Consider the following 10437-nt stretch of genomic DNA (forward strand, 5'->3'; position numbering starts at 1 on the left):
GTCTGCAAAGAAAAGGAGTATGATCATCTTCATAATTTTCTGTATTTTTTTCTTTGCAACTAATTCCTTATATGATACTTGTTTTCAAAATGGTTTAACAGTGTATTATTAAAATTCTGGCTAAAACATATACTGAACATTAAAAAATGTCACGTTTAGGCAACTGGGATACACTCCACACAATTCCCTCAGTAAAGACATGCTCAGGTAACACAAAAAAAAAGTATCTCTGGACTCACTCACATGGCTACAGACTGGTTTTATCACCTGAAATTAATTTTTAACCAAAAAGTTGCTCCCACACTAACACCAAGGTATTCCAGTCTGTTTCCTTTCAATATGTAAAGGACCAACAACTCATCCCCTACTCACTCTGCTTTTTCTGTCTAAATCACTTTTTCAAATCACCAACAATTAATAGCTCCATGCTCTACTGCTTACTCTGGCTGTCTGTCCCAATTGTTCCAAGTGTATATTTAAGGTTCTGATAATTGCAAGGACATACTGAGATTATCATTTATGTGCAACATTTCTGCACTGCTCATCAAGTAACAACCTCACCAGCTGTGTTTTGCATTGTCTCAAAACTCCAATTCTGACAGTTTAAGTATCTTCAAAACATTCAGGTACTTTTCTGATCTATAATCCAATCTTGATACAAGCTCAACTTCCAATTCAATTCACATGTAGGTGACTCAGTGAAAACTGTGACTTCACACTGTTTAAAAAGGCTCTGTGTGACCATAATTTAGTCAAGTCCATTAAATGAACTGCTATTCTAACAGAGTAATTTGAGGTAGACAACATCAAATGCAAAGACTCAATACTCAATAAATACTAAAGGATAATATGGACAAAGACAACCTTGATTTATGATTTTTTTATGTAAAGCTGGAACTTAAACTTTCAGTTTCAACTACAAGGTTTTAGGGCAAAATCCCTCTTATCCCACTTAATCTTCAGTGAAACTATCATGATAGTTTTCATCACAAGCATACATGAAATAGCTAGTGAACACACAACCTGTCTTCAGAAAAAGATATTGAACCGCATCATTCTAGTTCACAAAAAAATTTAAAAATAAAAAAACAAACAAAAAAAACCCCAAACAAACAAAATTAAATAAATTTTAAAAAATTAAAAAAACCCAACCCCACACTCTAATAGATAAATGAGCATCCTTACTGTAAAGCAGTAGGGAAGAAGGATGAAGCATGCATAACTTCTAAAATCAACAAAAAAGAAACAAACCCAAGAAAACAAAATCACTGGGCACCAAAAAAATAACCCCTCCCAATAAAAGAATAAAAGAAGCATCAAACCTAGATCTGACAAATTCCTGCTTCAACAAAGCCCTTTTGTTCCACCTTCCCCTCTAACAGAAAGTGAAAATTTGGGTGCTTTTAATAAAAGAAAGCAGCCTAAAGGAATTGGTTCTGTCTGCCTGGAACATTCAATCACTACAGAGACTTAAACTTTTGGAGGTGCCTGACTGAAACTCTGCTCCCTTTTTTTTCCCCCTTTACTGGAACTATGCCCTATTTGCACTAACACATAACATAAAACAATTTGTGCATTAATGCTTGTCTCTTATCACACACAGCCTGGGTAACAGCATTACACTGACACAGCCACATTTACAAAATGGCCTTTGGTTGTTTACTCACCTTTCTGCCTCATAAGGCTTACTCATTTGTACCAAGTCTTCTAAAGGAAACACAGCCCAGTAAATAACAACTCTGTATCTATGAAGAAAGACGGTAAAAAAATCATTAGAAAAATACACGTAAACTAAATTACTGTACTACTCTTACTGAGAGCAGCCCTGAGGATACAGTCTTTGAGGTGTTTGTTGACAAGAAGCTCAACATGAACTAGCACTGTACACTCACAGCCCAGGAAGCCAAACACAACCTGCATCAAAAGCAGCATGGGCAGCAATGATCCCCAGGGAGGGGATTCTGCCCCTCTGCCCTGCCCTACTGAGACCCCACCTGCAGTGCTGCACCCAGCTCTGGTGTACCCAGCACAGGAAGGACATGGACCTGCTGGAACAAGTCCAGCAGAGGCCAGAAAAATGATGAAAGGGCTGTAGCATCTTTCTTATGGAGACAGGCTAAGGGACTTGGGTTGTTCAGCCTGAAAAAGGGACACCTCCATAGAGACCTAATAGCACCTTACAATACCTAAAAGGGCTAGAAAAGGACCTTTTACAAGGGCATGAAGCAATAGGAAAAGGGGGAATGTCTTTAAACTAAAAGGGAGTAGGTTTAGATTAGACATTACAAAGAAATATTTTATTGTGAAGGTGGTGAAGCACTGGAACAGGTTGTGCAGAGAAGCCTCACCCGTGGAAGTGTTCAAGGCCAGGTTGGATGGGACTCTGAGCAACCTGGTCCAGTAGAAGGTGTCCCTCCCCATGGCAGGAGGTTGAAGCTGGATGAACTTTAAAGTTCCATCCAACACAAACCATTCTGTGAGTCTCTAAATCTTCCTCCTGCCTAAATAAGACACCCTGGAAAAGTTCCTCATACTTAGCTAAATTACAACCTTAAGATCACAAAAGAAAAAAAGAATTATTTATGAAACTGAATCCGTTCTCCTAAAAACATGGTCTGGCTATTCTTTCTTCACTGAAGCTCCAAAAACCAAACCAGTCATCAGAGAAACACCACACAGACACCTACCACCTACTTTCTAAGCAGGAGTGGTCACACATTTGCTTGCAACTCTTTAGCCATGAAAATGCATATTTCTATCATGCACCGCTAGCTTACAAACAACTCATGCCACGCCATAACAAAAGGACTTTTAAATATAACCAAATGCAGGATACAAGATACAGGCTGAGCTGCCTGTGCTGCAAAGCAGGGGCTCTGACCGGCGTTGTCTGACACGGCACTCACCTGAAAGGAGCCGGGCACGGGCAGACGGGCACGGGCAGAGGCTGCGGCCGCCAAGGGGGATCGGGGAGCGGAGCCCGGAGCCCTTCAGCAGCCGCCTCACCGCCCGCGGGACTCGGCAGCGCCGAGCGGGACTCGGCAGCGCCGCACGCCCAAAATGGCGGCGCGAAGCACGGCTGGAACGTGCTGCCCGGCAACGCGCGTGCGCAGCGGCACCGCCCGGGACCGGCGCGCCTCTGGCGAGCGGCTTTGGAGAGCCCGCGGTGAGACAGCTGCCACCGGTTCGAGTCCCGGTCCCGCCGGCCCGCGGGGCACTGCGGCCTGATTACCTTTCCTTCTGGAGCTGTGCTTTATTTATTTGCTTTCGTGCTCCCTGGTTGTTATTTGCGTTTGCACGTTGCAGGTGTCGTATATTTAAGATGTCACGTTAGTTTTGAGAAGAAAACCTGTGGGTCATAAGCGATCCTGGAGCTGCCTGAAGAGAATTCGAGAGCTCTTACTCTTTCCTGTTAGCAAAAAGAAATGCTCTATGCTGAGAAAAGTACATCTTAACAGAGTGCAAAGTGCTGCCCCACCTGTATTTACATGTATATCAGATTTTATTTTTCTTTTTTTCTAGGGGCTTGGAGGCAGTGTTGCTTTTTTATTTTGAGGTTATTTTACAAAGAGTATGAGCTGAGGTGGTCGCAAGAAAACTTGATATGAAGTATACTCTTATAAATATCAACGTCATGGTATGTCTGTAACTGATTGCAGTCTTGAAAGAGTTCAGCTTTGTATAATAATTTCTAAGGGTTTATCTCCAATTTTTGCCCTGTTTTCCAAAAATGTCAGGATTACTGCACCATAGTTACACTTTGTAAAGTTAAGGGAGAGAAAAGCTGAGTTTGCAATACTTGGAGATGCAGTGATTCCCAAAGAGAGCTATTATATTAAAGTCTGTATAATATATGTTTAAAGTGGTATTGTAGCTACTTGGACTAACCCTGAAGTTTACATGACCTCTAAATTTGATTTTGCAGGTAAACCATCATGTTTATCAGGGTCAAATATTTGTAAGAGCTACTCAGAACGAAGATTATGCAGGTCTATCATTAATGGAACTTCAATTTCATGTTTCTGGATAAGATGTCTAGCTTATCTATGTTTTTGCTTGGTGCCAGATGATCAGATTTTACAATAGTCTAATTAGGCAGTGTTGTGTAAGAATGAGCTTCATTAGCACATTTAGAGAGGGAAGATAAAATCAGATCCTTTAAAGAAGTTACATTCTTGCAAGATTGGAATCTTAGATTGAAATCTAGAACCCAAGGTTCTATATTGTGTTAGCATTCTCTATATTGTGAAGAGAAAATGTTGCCTAAGACTGGACAATTCAGAAACTTCAGTTACTAGATAAGGAACAATCTAGAACTTCTGAGTACAAAACACTACAACAGGCTATGGGGTATGGTTATGTTTTTCCAGGTAATTGAGGCTGAAGTCAGTCCTAAAGGCAGAGTGCTATCACTGCTTTTTTAAAGGCAGAGACATCTACATTTTTTCCTACTTAAATTACAGTGGTGATGGCAGCTGTAAAACAAAGACCTTCTGGTTAGAGCACTCAGAAATGTATTCTTGCAGCTTGAAGTAGTTTTAAAAATGTGTACCATTTCCCTGCAGAGTGCCTTAACCTTGGCCAGTAACTCATGGTGGAGCCCAGTATGTCCTGCCTGCCTGAGGATGTGCTGTGATGTAGGATGGGGATGTTGGGGAGGGGGAAAGAAAAACAGAAGTTACAACCAGACAATTTGTCAGTAACAATAGGATGCTGGAGCTTTCTTGCATTTTTCTGAAAGGAAAGAAGAACTTTTTTTGCTGGTTATGAGTTTGTTTCCAAAATTTATTTGAAATTTACATAATTACAACCAATGAAAGAATATGTGTTTTCTGACACTGAAGCGGAGGTGGTGTTTAATACATTTTGCTCAGGAGTTCTATGTTTTTTATTCTTTTTCCCCCAGGCTTAATATCCACATTGAAAAGTGTCACATATGCGTGAAACACTGCCAGATCTCAGAAGTGAGGTTCTTCAGTAACATTTGAGCCATGAAGAGTCACTATAAGCCATTGGAAGCAATTAGGAAGCATGTAATAGCCCAAAGCAGAAATCAGTGTTGCAATATCCCAGAACATCCTTATCAAATACTTCAGCAAACTTGCAAAACCTACTCAGTGTTTACATTTGAATTGCAAATGTTTTAAAATGCTGCTGAAATTACACAATCCACATTGATTAGTACTAGATCTCTGGGGGTTTTCCCAGTGATATATACTATGAAAGTAATAAGGCTAACTCTGAGTTTTCATCTTTTCCACTTTCTTGAAGTTTAAAAATTTTGTGTTGTTGTTATTCCCAATGTTTTCTTTCCTTGTCATTATTGTGAGAAACTCATTAAATATTTTTGCTGTTATATCCAGTACAGAAGGTTAAGAAACTCTAGTATTTTTTATACTTCATTGGCAAAAACAAAATACAATTGAAAAATAATTTTGTCATGTGAGGCTTTACTCTCTTAACAAATCTTGACTAGGACAAAATCCCAAAAGTGAACCTGAGGTTGTTCATTGTCTATATCAGACTACTGAACAAGATGTATTCCAACATGTGTCCACTCAGAAATGTCTTCTTATCAGGAAAATCCTGCTGTGACTCTGTATTTGCTTTAAAATAGCTAATGAAAACCTAAAATTGAAAAAGTCTTCTGTGCTCGCAGGAGGATGAAGTGTAGCATAAAGAAAGTAAAAGTTTTCTTCGGAATATCATAAATGAAGCTCTGCTGCCAGCTGCCTGCCAGGACGTAGAACGTAGTGCTGTGTGAGTGTGCAGCTTGTTGAGCTCAGACAGTATCTGTTCACCATTCTAGCTAACTTCCAACATCTAGGAAAACTGGTTTTGAGGTCAGGGAACATAAGGCAAAGTTATTATTTATTGTAAAAACTGAAGGGCATACTGAAAAAAAGCACCCAAAGGATAGGTTTTGGATAATGTGGACATTCATCACCCAGTCTAAACACCAAAAGTAGTCTGCAGACCTCTTAGATTGTTCTTGGTAGGTGGTAAATATGTGTTTGCTTTGATTTGAGCAGTAGAAAGTGGCAGGTAAACATTGCAGTCTGTAGGATACTATATAAAAGGAGGAGAGGAATTATCAGCATCTTCTCTTCTGCTAGAGCTTTGCTTTAAAAGTGAGTCTTACTGAAATCCATGTGGGGAAAAAAACCCCAAAATCAGGTAACCACCTGTCTCCAAGGAAGGCAGGAGGCACAAACTACAAGAGGACGAGAGTATCTCCCCAGTGTAGAAATAGAAAAGGTTTTAGGTCTTAATCTTCTCCTTAATGATTCCTTCTGGGGTGATTAAATAGCTGAGCATTCATGGAGCTGGTTCTGTGTGCTTTGTGCTGACTGGAATGAATCGCATTTGCAGCACCTGACCTTCACAAAGAATGATGTAGTGATCATAACTGCTTTCATTCCATGTGGGGAGAAAAGAATTAAGCAACACCAGTATCCTACTTTAAAATCCCAACACCTATTCTGGGATCTGTCCTTAGTTTTGCTAAGATTGTTTTTGAATATTAGTATCAAGATTTTCTAAAATAGATAACTTACACTTTCTCATTTTTAGGAAGGTCAGACTGTTATAGCAAAGCATTTTAAATTGTCTCCTATGGGATTGGGTTAGTTCATGACATGCTGAAGTATATGAGAAGAGGAAACACTCCATGCCTCAGTTCCATCCCTCTCAGCTTGATTCAAATACAAATACATCAGTGGTTTCTGATTGTCAGAAACATATTTTATTGTTTATAATCATTTGCTTTTCTAAAAGGCACTGTAGCATTTCTTGTCATAGCATTTATGTTCCTCTTTTAAATAAATAGCTTTGAAAGGGCAGATGTAGGTAACACAGAGTTCTGAGTGGTAACAGAAATTCATGACATTTCAGTGTTCTTAAAATGAAGAGTGAAGGCACCTCTGCCCAAGATAAATCTCACAAAAAATGGGTCATTTTATCCAGATCACCCCAGGTTAATTGTTTAAACAATGTCATTTATAGTTAGAAATTAAGGATATAAAATATGTTTTCCTGGGAAAATCAGTGATTTTGAGGAATCAGGAAAATGAGGGTCTCCTCTGAAACACTCATACAACAAGATCTGTATAACACATTTTTTTCCCTAAAGTCAGTCTGAAAGTTTTGCTGTTTCTTTGTAGTAGTCAAAAAACTTGAAAAAACAAGGAAACTCAAAACACTCATCTCAAAACAGAAGTTTGTGCTACCTTCGGTTTTCCTACTTTGAAAGTGTGCCCTTGATGTGTTCTTAGTTTGTGTTTCTGTTAAGCTGAGTAGTTGCCACGAGGTGGCAGGAAGAGCCACAAGTTCAGTGGGATGCTTGGAAATACACTTCTGTTCCTTGGCCTGAAGGCAAGAGCACAGGAGTGATCAATTCAGGGTGACCCACAATGAAATAAGAGGATATATGTGCTGGAGAGTTTCACCAGAAGGGTCATCACATTTATCACACAGTCTGAAGCCACTTTCAGTGTTTCCAGGTAGTTTAAAGTAACTCCTGAAATATTTTCAATATATTTACAGCACCTATTTTCTCAATACAACACAGTCAAAATTTTATTTCAGATAGTTTACTAAATCGCAGGTCAATTTTACCACCTCCACATCTTTTAAACTGTGTTAATATCATCACCTATATGAAACTGGTCAGTAATTCAGCAGCTTACGTATCAGAAAGCAGAGGGTAGAAACAACTTTTACAAAATACTTCCAGTAGCAGACTATTGAATCATAGAATGGTTTGGGTTGAAAGGGAACTTAGAGATCATCAAATTTCACCTTCCTGTCGTGGGCAGGGACACCTTTGAGTACTTACTGTTCCTTCTAAATACAGACATTGCACATTTCACTGACAACAGGTGTCAGAGCAGAGAGGTTTGCCCTTTGCATCAGATGTGTCCATTTTACAGATGAAAGAACAAAGTGAGAGTTGTTAAATAGTAGGACAAAGTAAAAGGTAGAATTTCTGTTAGTAGGGGCCTTCTAAAATAGGTCAAAATATAGACAGATCTTGAGAGATTTTGTCAAGATAGACAAAATATATTTTGCCATACAGATCATACCACATCAGTACTGCTGTGCAGATACAGACCCATATTAGTAGTGAGATTGTTTCTCTGATGTGCAGTTTGTATGGATGGGGCTGTCGGGTAAGTCCACATCATTCTGCCATCTAAAACATCATTTAGGCCCATAGTGCAGGGTTGTGCTTAAGAAAATCCTGCACTACAATTTTACCCTGGTACCTGTTGGCTGTGCAGGATAAGAGACTCCACTACATGTTTGGAGTTCCTGTGGCACACTCAGAGCAGATCTGCAGAGTTAAATGAGTGATGCTGGTGACCCAATGTCCAAGTCAACGGGTTTAAAGGGAGAGAGGATTATTTAAGACTAGCTCTAGTGTAGTTGCATGGCCTGGAAGTCTGCTAGCATTTGAGATAGTTTCATTCCAAAGAATTTGTGTGCTGCAGAGTGGCAGTGCTGACCAAAGCAGGGTAAGTAGGAATGGTAGGGAGATTCACCTCCTGTTCTAAACTAAAACTAATGTAAAAGCACCTCAGAGGAAAATTTAGACTCAGGCACTCCATGGGTAAATTCCCATTTCTTCAGCATGGCAGTGCAGGACTAGGGCTAATAAAGCTATAGAATGATCATACAGGAAAAGTCATAACCATCTTCAGATTAGAACTATAGTAATTTCAATTTTTTAAGTCCATTTTGAATAGCAAGTCCTATATTTGTGAATATCTATAGATCAAAAAGTTTGGTTGTTTACTAGGAACTGAGAGATGGAAACAAAACCTGCTAAACTATCTAGTTGTCTCTGAAGAGACAAACTGAAAAATCTTACAGGCTTTTAACATTATACCTTTCTATGGTTTATATCAGTTAATTAACTTCTGGACCCAAACCTACAAGCTATATGTAAAGAAAAGGCCACAGCCTCTTGCAGACTTCAATGAACATTCTGCAGGTACTCATTTTGGATTATGCAGATCTTACAGCATGTGAATGGTCTTAATTCATACTCCCTTAAAATCTTATTAAATCTATTTATGAATTTTAGACATTTAAGTAAAAATCAAATGTATGCTCTCTCTAAAGAAAATAATATATTTTTGCTCAGAACTCTGTCTATGTATGTGTGCACTGGTACATAATGTTTAAGAAATGTAGTCTTACCTGGAATCTCTATGCACAGTTTTCATTTAAATGTAAAAGCGTAAGTCAGAAAAGAAAAAGGCTCTGGTATCTTAAGTTTTTTCCATCTCACCATGCACGTCTGTAATCTGTGAAAGGCTTTTCTGTTTAGGAATGTTGAACATCTCCATTTCCTACTATATCAGGGGTCAGAATCTTTTAGATTTAGAACCATGGTTTAAGCTAGTCCAGTATTAGCTTTTTTTCAAGAGCCTTACAATGTTAGACTGCAATGTTAATCATTATATCCAGCTTGTTAAATATTTTACATCTTGTCTCTGTTTACAAACAGAATGAGTTCTCTAAAACTCTTTTCTGATATTTATCATTGGCCATTTGTATGAAATCTGAAATCATATACAAACAATAAAATCATGAAATGGTTTGTGTTAGAAAGGACCTTAAAGATCACAGAATCATAGGATGGTTTGGGTTGGAAGGGACCTTTAGAGGTCAGCTAGTCCAACGCCCCTGCAATGAACAAGGACAGCTTCAGCTAGATCAGGTTGCTCAGAGCCCTGTCCATTATGACCTTGATTGTTTACAGGGGTAGGGCATCCACAGCTTATCTGGGCAACCTGTTCCAGTGCCTCATCACCCTCACAGTAATGAGTTTCTTCCTTATATCTAATCTAAACCTTCTGTCTTTCAGTTCAAAGCTGTTAACCCTTGTTCTGTCACAAAAAAACCTGCTGAAAAGTTTGTCCTCCTCATTCTCGTAGGCCCTATTAAAGTATACAATAGGGAAGGCCACAATAAGGTTTCTCCAATGCTTTCTTTTCTCCAAACTCAATAACCTCAACTCTCCAGCCTGTCTCCATAGCAGAGTGCTCCACCCTTGTGATCATCTTTGTGACCTCCTCTGTACTCACTCCAACAGTTCCACATCCTTCTTAAGTTGAGGGTCTCAGAACTGAATGCAGGACTCCAGGTGGGGTCTCATGAGAGTGGATCATTTCCCTGAAGAGGCAAAAGTCTGCTCTCCTGAAATTCAGGGTACTGAATTTGCTGAGCACCCTCTTCACTGTCCTGAGAGACTCTAATTCCACCATTTCTTGGTCACTGCAGCCCAGCTTCCTTTGAGCTTCACATTCCCCACCAGTCGCTCCTTGTTGGTGAGAATGAAGTCCAGAACAGCACCTCTCCTTTGCTTCTCTGTCACATGGAGAAGGAAGTTGTCATCAATGAATTTCAGAAACCCCCTGGATTGCTTAA

At 39.4% G+C, this 10437-nt stretch overlaps 1 long non-coding RNA gene across 1 annotated transcript; it reads right to left on the minus strand.

The window, feature by feature from the left end:
- Positions 1-1667: 1667 nt before the first annotated feature.
- On the minus strand, positions 1668-9342 carry LOC131578334 (uncharacterized). Its single transcript, XR_009277445.1, has 3 exons — positions 9205-9342; positions 3233-3409; positions 1668-1745 (listed from the first exon to the last, which is right to left on the minus strand). It is a non-coding gene; the product is annotated as an uncharacterized LOC131578334 (long non-coding RNA).
- Between the last annotated feature and the right edge of the window lie 1095 nt (positions 9343-10437).

Source organism: Poecile atricapillus, chromosome 3 (genome assembly GCF_030490865.1).
Source record: "Poecile atricapillus isolate bPoeAtr1 chromosome 3, bPoeAtr1.hap1, whole genome shotgun sequence".
Lineage (NCBI taxonomy): Eukaryota > Metazoa > Chordata > Aves > Passeriformes > Paridae > Poecile > Poecile atricapillus.